General features: G+C 44.8%; 1 pseudogene; it reads left to right on the forward strand.

Moving 5' to 3' along the window:
* Nucleotides 1–561: 561 nt before the first annotated feature.
* Nucleotides 562–683, forward strand: LOC120614235 (uncharacterized; annotated as a pseudogene).
* Nucleotides 684–8,718: the final 8,035 nt, after the last annotated feature.

The raw sequence follows: 8,718 nt of genomic DNA on the forward strand, positions 1-8,718 counted from the left end.
CAACCCACCCCTACTGACTCTGAACTGTAACGTGAATGAAAAATAGTCCTTTATTGAGTCAGCTCACTGAGATACAGAGATTGATACCCAGTTAGTCTGCCCCCAGCTAGCACACTCTCTATGCTAATGACAACCAAATATATGAATTCCAGGCCTGTCCATATCGTGCATGAAGTAATTGACAATGGTGATCCAAATGATAGGCTAGAGAATGTTTTTCTTAAGTAGATTGTTAGCAAGTCACAGACATTCATTAATTCGTTCAAGAGTGCCTACTGTGCACCAGACAGTGGCTAGGCGCTAAGGTTGCAATGATGAGCAGAGACAGATCCAGTTCTCGCTCTCAGATCGTTTAGCATGAACAGGATGCAGCAGATCCTCGCATCTCCTTATTATATTCCAGCTGTCAGAGACTTCCTCAGCACTGGGTGCTTTCTACAACAGACCATCCGTGAAACTGAAGCCGCTTCCCCATCGTCCCTGGAAGCCACTCATTTCTCCTTTGTGAAAGGGTACAACTGGATCTAACAGTATAGCACCCTTTCTCTTAAAAAATTTTCAGTCCACGGCCATGCCACCCTGAACAAACTTGATCCCGTCTGATCTTGGAAGCTAAGCAGCAGGGTCGGGCCTGGTTAGTACTTGGATGGGAGACCACCTAGGAAGACCAGGTGCTATAGGCATAAAAAAATTAAAAAGTAAGAGATTACAAGATGACAAGGTTCTTACAATCTGTGAAGTCAACCAAGGGTTGCCTCACCTAAAAAATAAAAAAAAAGAAATTTTCAGGGTTTTTTTTTTATCGTGGTAAAATATATGCAAAGCATAATATTTATCATTTTAACCATTCGTAAGTGTACAATTCAGCGACATTAAATATATTCACAATGTTGTATAACCATCACCGCTATCTAGAATCAAAACTTTTTCATCATCCGCAGCAAAAGTTCTGTATCCGTTAAATAACAGCTCCCCTTCCCCCTCCCCAGCCCCTGATGACCTCTATTTTGTTTTCTGTCTCTGTGTATTCGCCTATACTCGGTATGTCGCATAAGTGGAATCATACAATATTTGGCCTTCTGTGTCTCGCTTGTTTCTCTAAGCATGTTTTTGGGGTTCATTCATACTAGAATATATCAAAATTTAATTCCTTTTTATAGCCGAATAATATTCCATTGTGTATATACACCACATTTTTTTCATTCATCCTTTGACACTTGACTTTCCACCTTTTGGCTGTTATGAATAATGTTGCTATGAACATGGGTATACAAATATCTTTTCAGGTCCCTACTTTTAATTCTTTGGTAAAAACACCTAAGAGTAGAATCATTAGGTCATATGCTAGTTCAACAGTGAATCTTCTGAGAAACCACAAAACCGTTTTCCAAAGTGGCTGCACCATTTTACATTCCCACCGGCAATGTATCAGGGTTCCAAAGTCTCCACATCCTTTTAAACACTGTTCCGTTCTGGTTTTTATTATTATTATTATTATTATTATTATTATTATTATTGCCATCTTACTATGTGTGAAGCTTTATTTGATAATTTTATTAAACTCTATACTCGCGCATGCATACAACCTTCTTTTAAGAAATTCAAAACCAGGACAAAATAAAAAGAGGAAATCCATTTCTCTGGAGCTCCCTCCAAGAGCCTTCCTCTCTCGAGAGAAAATTACTGTTAAAAGTTTGGCACGCACCCTTCCAGATCTTGATCTCTGCATTTAAAATTTTACATACGTATGAATGTAAGATTATACATAAAATATACGCATAAATCATGTCAGTAATGTCAGTTTCCATCCTTCTTTCCTCTACTCCACTGTTCTTTCTGTTAGAAAAGTTCCATCTCTGATACCTTGCCCTATAGCTTATCCCACTGGTTACAACGCCATCTTTGATTTCCAGGAAGAATAAGCTGCGTTGGGTAATTTCGTCAGGAGCCTTAGAGTTCCGTTGTCCACCTCATGCAGGACGCATTTCCTAGGATGTCCCAAACTCGTTCTGGGATGACCTTCTCCTATCACTTATAGCAATAGCTATGCTCCTTTTTCTATCCGAATTTACCTTCTTTTGTCTGTAAAAAAAAAAAAGGAAACGAATTAGAAAGATAAAAAAATAAATAAATAAATTTTTAAAAAAGAAAGGGAGAACTCTTGAACTTGAAAAAATAAAAAGAAACACTTTGCTTGGTATCGCATGTAAAAAAAAAAAAAGAATTAGAAAGATTCTCTAGCTTTTGAAGAACACAACTAACTGCCAAGCAGTTGCAAACGGGGAAACAGGCAGTGTTTGATGGGAGATCGCCCTCTGCTGGTTGTTATTAGTCAGGACTCCCCAGAGAAACAGAACCCATAGATGAGAGGAACAGGAGATTGATTTGTTATAAGGACTTGGCTCTCAGGATTATGGAGCCTGACAACTTTCAAGATCTGCAGGGTGAGTCAGCAAACTGGAGACCCACGAGAGTGGATGGTGTAATTCACTGAGAAAGAGCCCACGTTTCAGTTTGAGGCCGAAGGCAGGAAAAAGTCAGGTCCCAGTCTGAAGGAGGCCAATTTGCTTTACTCAGTTTATAGATTCAAATGTTAATCCCATCCAAAAACAGCGTCTCACAGAAACACCCAGAATAATGTTTGGCACCCCAAGGCCCAGTCAAGTCAACACATCGAATTAACCATCTCGGTGTCACGTGAGCCCGTTCGGGGACATAAACGCATAGCAGGAAGCTGTGATGCATTTGAGTAATTGCATCACATGGGTGTTTTAGACAATCAAAATTTTAAGTAAGAAATTAATAATAGAAATCATGTAAGCCAAACCACAGAGGAAGATAATAGGATAAACCATCTAGTTTTTACTTAAAGTATTTAAACTAATTGAAACAAGGAGTACAGTGTCTTAATCAGAGAGCAGAGTGATAGAGTAGAAACAACATGAACTTTAGAGTCAGAAACTCTGAACTCGAGCCTTGGCTTCCGTGCTTAACCTTCCCGACGCTCAGCTGTTTTATCTCTAAAGTGCGGTGATCACAACCCCTGACCCTCATCGATAATGCAAGGATCAGTTCCTTTCTAAACCATTAAGAGTTTGGGACATCTTTGGTCTATGAGCTATAGGCCACTGTCCCTGGAATGATCTACTAAACCTGGCCAGCAAGAGAGAAGAACTGACTGTGGCCGAGGAAATGACCTGAACTTGGGAAAAAATAATAATGACATTTTGAAGTTCATAGTAATAGACAAGCTCGGGTAGACATCGGCCATGTGCTTAGACTAGAGGATCTGAGAAGGAAGACTCTGGGGGCGGGGGAAGCGATAGAAAGCAAAATAACACACAAACACCCAGTGTCCACTTAGGAGACTATGCAGGGGAAGGTGGCTGCTGAAAAATGGGGATTCTGAAAAGGGGAAATCCTCCTCTATCACTTCGAATTCCAGATCCAAAGCTTCCCTAGAAGTTTCCCAATCTCGAATAAACCAAACATGATTTTTTTAAAAAAACAAATTAGCTATGTGGTTATGCACAGAGATCTCTAATTGTGCTCATATGTGAAAAGATATATGCTTCCGCCCTTGCACCCATAGGCAATTCTCCACCTTGTCAACACAGCTGCCAGCGCGAGAATTCCAGTGCAAGGCATGTTCCTGTCCTGCTCAGATCTCAGTGATGATGCCCCGTCGCCCACAAACCATAACTCTCACTTCTGCGGTTTACCTTACCCCTGACCTCACCCCTGCCTCCTTCTGCAACCTGCCACTTTTCATTTTGTTTACTTCGCCCCAGCCACATGGGCCTGCTCATTGTTCCTAACTCATACCAAACCCTCTGCTGCCTCAGGGCCTTTGCACCCGCTGTTCCCTCTGCCTGGGTACTCTTTCCCCAGACGCCCACACAGCTTAGGGTCTTTGCTTGAATGTCATCTCCACAGAGAGGTTTTCCCTGACCATCCTGTCTAAAATAGTACCCTCTCCATATTTTTCTATTTCCTTAACCCGCCTTATTTTCTTGAGATTTTTTTTTTCTTTCTGTCTCCTTCACTAGAATGTAAATCCCATGAGGCCAGGGACTGTATTTCTTCATTTCAGGGCCTGAGTCAAAATAGGTGCTCGTTAAGTCTTTGCCGAATGAACGAATGAATAAATAAGGACAAAACATAGAAGGAGAAAACAGATCTAATGAATGGATTTAAGGAAAAGCAACGGTGTTGATCCCAAAGAATAATTTCAGCGAGGCTAAAACTAAAAAGGGATTGAGAGTTTCAAAAAAAAAAAATGCTGAAGACAGAGAAGAAAAAGGCCTTTTCGTCAGTGAAAGAGCAACTTCTTGGAAGAAAATAAATCCTCTTTTGTTGGCATTTTCCTTGAAGAAGATCGATTTTCGAGCTAAAAAAGGCTGGAGGGGAGGGAGGGGAGAGGGCCGGAAATCCAGGCAAATGGTGAAGTTGCTGGATCCCGGAGGCTCTGAGTAGCTAATGATTACCCGGGGGTCTAGACGGGGACAGCTACAGTGACAGCTTCATAGAGCTCCCCAGGCCCCAGAGCGGCAAGGAAGTGGCAGTTTCAGGCCTTCGGGCAGGGAAGGCAGGGCTAGAAAATGGCCAGACCTCAGACAGTGCCTGTGAGACAGAAAATGTCAAGACCAGGTGGTCTCCTCAGGGGTGTGTGTGTGTGTGTGTGTGTGTGTGAGTGCTGCTGCTACAAGACGACACACACACGACTCACACTTTCTCAATGACACACACACACACACACACACACACACACACACACACTCACACTCTCAATAACACAATGCTATGGGTTTGTATAGTTCTCGCCATGTCCTGAGAGGCGATGTCCCATTTCAGGGCAGTGAGTCTAAATCTTTTTGGGGTTCATGGACTATTTGAACAAATCTGATGAGGATCGCCCACCTGCCTGTAGCCACAAACTGTGCGTGTTGTTTCAGGAGATTTAAGAAACTCCTCAGGGTAATTCGCGAACTCCTGAAGTGTAAGCGTCCCGGGTGAGGAGTCTTCATTGTACCGGAACACCCCTAAATCGCACCACCAGGGTAAATGATGGAACTCCTGAACCCTAGAGTTGAGGGTTACACCAAATTCTGAATTTATTCATTCGACAAATGTTTATTGAATGCCTGACACCATGTGTCAGGCTCTGTTCTAAGCCGCTCAGATAGATATGTTTATTTAATCCTCAGGTGAGGTCTATTAATAAGCCCCCTTTGACAGATGAAACAGATGATGTAACTTGCCAAAGGTCATGTGAAGTAGCTGTCCCCAGCCTTTTCGGCCCCAGGGACCGGCGCTCCTATGTGAATTCAATGCCTGATGATCTGAGGTGGAGCTGAGGGGTGATTTCCGGCTCTGGGGAGCGGCTGCAAATGCAGATGAAGCTTCGCTTGCTCCCCTGCCACTCACCTCCTGCTGTGTGGCCTGGTTCCTAACAGGCCAAAGACCAGTACCAGTCTGCGGAAAGAATTTCTTTTTAACTGTGTAGGGCAGTTAGAAACAGCGAGCGCCCCACCGCCATCCAAGGCTCTGTCACTTGCCTCTACTAACCTTTCTTTTCCGACTCATTCGTAGTCACCAACATACCCATTGGACCTGTTTGCATGAGTAATTGCACAAATATTTTCCCATGGACACGGTCTCTCAAGGAGGTGGCCTCTCATTCATGTACAAGCTTTCAGGCAGCAATGACGCGCACCTCGATGTGTTCGTGGATGTCTCAGGACAGGCCACATTCAGGGTCCACGGTGTGACAGTTCTGCAGCGGAGACTCCAAGGCCAGGCTTCGTTTCCTCGACATCACCATGTGTACCTCTGGTCAGGACATTTGGGGCAACGAAGGAAGTTTTTCAGTAGGATGTGCAGGTTCGCTGGGGCTGCCGAGACAAGGTACCCCAACTGGCGACTTAGACAACAGAAATGTGTTGCCTCCTCTTTCTGGAGGCTGGAAGTCTCAGATCAAGGTGTTGGCAGGATAGGTTCCTTCTGAGGGCTGTGAGGGAGACTCTGTTCCAGGCCTAGCTCCTTGGCTTGCAGATGGCTGTCATCTCCCTGTAGGCTCACAGGGTCTTTCCTCCATGCAAGCCTCAGTGTGAAAATCGGCCCTTTTAATAAAAACACCAGTCATATTGGGTCAGGGCCCACCCTAAGGACCTCATTATAACTTGGTAAAGATCCTCCCCAAAAACAGTCATATTCTGAGGTACAGGGGGCTTAGGATTCTTTTAAGGGAACTCAATTCAAACCATAACAAGAGATAAGGGTCAGGGGAAAAAAGACCCACAGAATGCAAGCATTTTTTAATGAGCCAATAAATCCTTGCTAGAGGATCACCAAGGTTAGTAAATGAGCAAGCCGGCTTGTGAACACAGCATTATACCAGACACAAAGCGCAGCTATGAAGAAATCAAAGGCACATCTGTGCTCTTCTTCCCTCGAGAAACGTTTAGTGTAGTCGCGGAGTCTCAGTAAGGTCATGTAACAGGTAAACAATTTCCTCTGCACACACTCAGAAATGCAAACATGTCATTTCAGTCTCTTTTAATTAGACCTAATCAAGCATCCAACCAGACAAGCTATCATTCCGTCAGCGTTCGCCCTTGGTGGGTTTTCTGAGGGGTCCACAGCCCCTCCAGAGATTTCTCCACTATGGCATCCTCTGCATTACACTTCAAGGCTTTTTGGGACCACAGCCCTCTCCAGGCACCAAGAAGCTCCAGTTTGAACCACTTTTGGATTCCAGATGATTCAGAGCCTGGAAGGCTTTCTGTCCTGGTACCCCACCTAGTGGCAAGGGACATATCTGCAAGGCTGCTGTCTCAGAATCCCACGAAGTCTTCTCTACTCCCAAACCAAAGTTTTTCTAGAAGGAGGGAATTCTCAGGGGGGAGTTTCATAAGAAGAATACAGATTTAGGGAAAAGACGGGGGCAATATTTCATTCGAGACAGTGGCAGAGACATAAGTACTTGTATAGAAATGAACTCTATACCAAGGATAACACACATAGACACTTATTAAGGACAGAACAGCCCAAGGTAAAGAAAACGAAAAACAGGCTAATGGACAGTGATCATAGGCGGCTGAAAGAGGCGGACCAGGTCTACGTGGTCTGCCCACCCACCAGGAGGCTGGCAATACTCTAAGCGCCCAATATTTATAGTTCCCTTGACCTCACAGCACCCCTGTTTTCTAGATGAGGAAACTGAGGTTCAAGACAATTAAGTCATGTCTCCCAAGGCCATAGCTGCTGCGTAGAAGAGTTGGGATCTGAACTAGGTATGACCGAGCAAGATAATGGCATGAGGAAGACAGTACCGCAGAGCATGTTGGGAAAAGACGGGACAGAGAAAACAGCTAAGACGACATTACGGCAATCCAAATTTGGTTTGAGGCGGTGGCTTCAGAAATGAAAAAGGAAAGGAAAGTTTGGTGACGTCTAGAGCTTCAAGGCAAAGAGGAGAGAAGAAATAAAAATGGCAAGCCTCTAAATCATAGCAACCAGACAGAAAAAAGGGGAAAAGATGGTGGTTTAGGGGAGGCTCCGAAGAAAAGCCTGGGGGTCAGCAGGGAAAGGCTGGAGAGAAGGTGATCTGGCTTCCAGATACATCAAGTTCTCGTAGTGATGTTTTTTGAAACGGGCTCAGAGCCCCTGCGAGTTTTAGGCACCCCTGATGCCATCTCTAGGATGCCCCCACTGCTTCGCAGCTGTGATCAGTGCAGACTGATTACTTTTGCTACAATTGAAGATGCACAATATTTCAGCGCCTTCTAGAATATAGGATATAGGACCAGGTCATGAGACGTGAAGCGGCAGAGGGAGCCACTTGCTGTAAGACACTTATCACTCAGCCCCGGAGGGCTCAAAAAAAGGGTAGTTCCTAGACTGTGGGGGAACTAGGCTTTGTGAGGGAGCACAGTCGGAGAGCAAGCAGTTCTAGTCAAAGCAGAAAGTGACTAAGTGTGTAGTGGGCTGACTACTGGCCGTTTTCTATGGAGGCATTACTGAGTCGTACTCATCAGTAAAGTGGTGTTTGGAGTGTATTACTCCCTTTGACTGTGCTGCCCAAAATTCTAGCATTTGAAAGTGCGACACGAACAAGAATTTAAAATCTGCTAGAGGCTGAAAGGACCTCGAGGGGGGCCCCTTGGGCAGTCCACGTACATTTCCACCCTTCCGTGTCCAGGCAGAGGTCCGGGTCCAGCAGCAATCCTGTGTCTAAAAGGACAGGAACTGGCCTACCTTCCTTCTTTAAACAACTTCCTTACATAGACTACTCACCTCAAGCCTGAGTATGGCTACCAGTGAATCCAGCTGTTCCTAAACAGTCGAAACATTTGGGAGCCAAGAAAAAAGACTAATCTACCAGAGAGTTCTTTCAGGGAAGTTTGCTACTAGGGAGGACCACAAGGCCCAACAGGAACTGACTTCTTCTCCCTCCCATCCCTCCCACCTTCCCTCTTCTACAGCTTCCATTCCTTCCATCTCCCTGGATCTCTCCATATCCTCATAGGGACTGACGCCAGCTCCCTCTCCAGCCCCATCCATCATCCTCTACACCTCTCTGCTCCGGCTTTGCATGAAGGCATTTCTGTTCCCTCTCCATCCACAACCGTGTCACCTCCCTGTGATTCTCTGGTCCATTTTACATCAACTAACTTCAGCCCCCTCTCCTTCCGAACGCCCAGCCCGACATAGAGC

The sequence above is a fragment of the Pteropus medius genome, unplaced genomic scaffold, assembly GCF_902729225.1.
Source record: "Pteropus medius unplaced genomic scaffold, Ma_sr-lr_union100, whole genome shotgun sequence".
NCBI lineage: Eukaryota > Metazoa > Chordata > Mammalia > Chiroptera > Pteropodidae > Pteropus > Pteropus medius.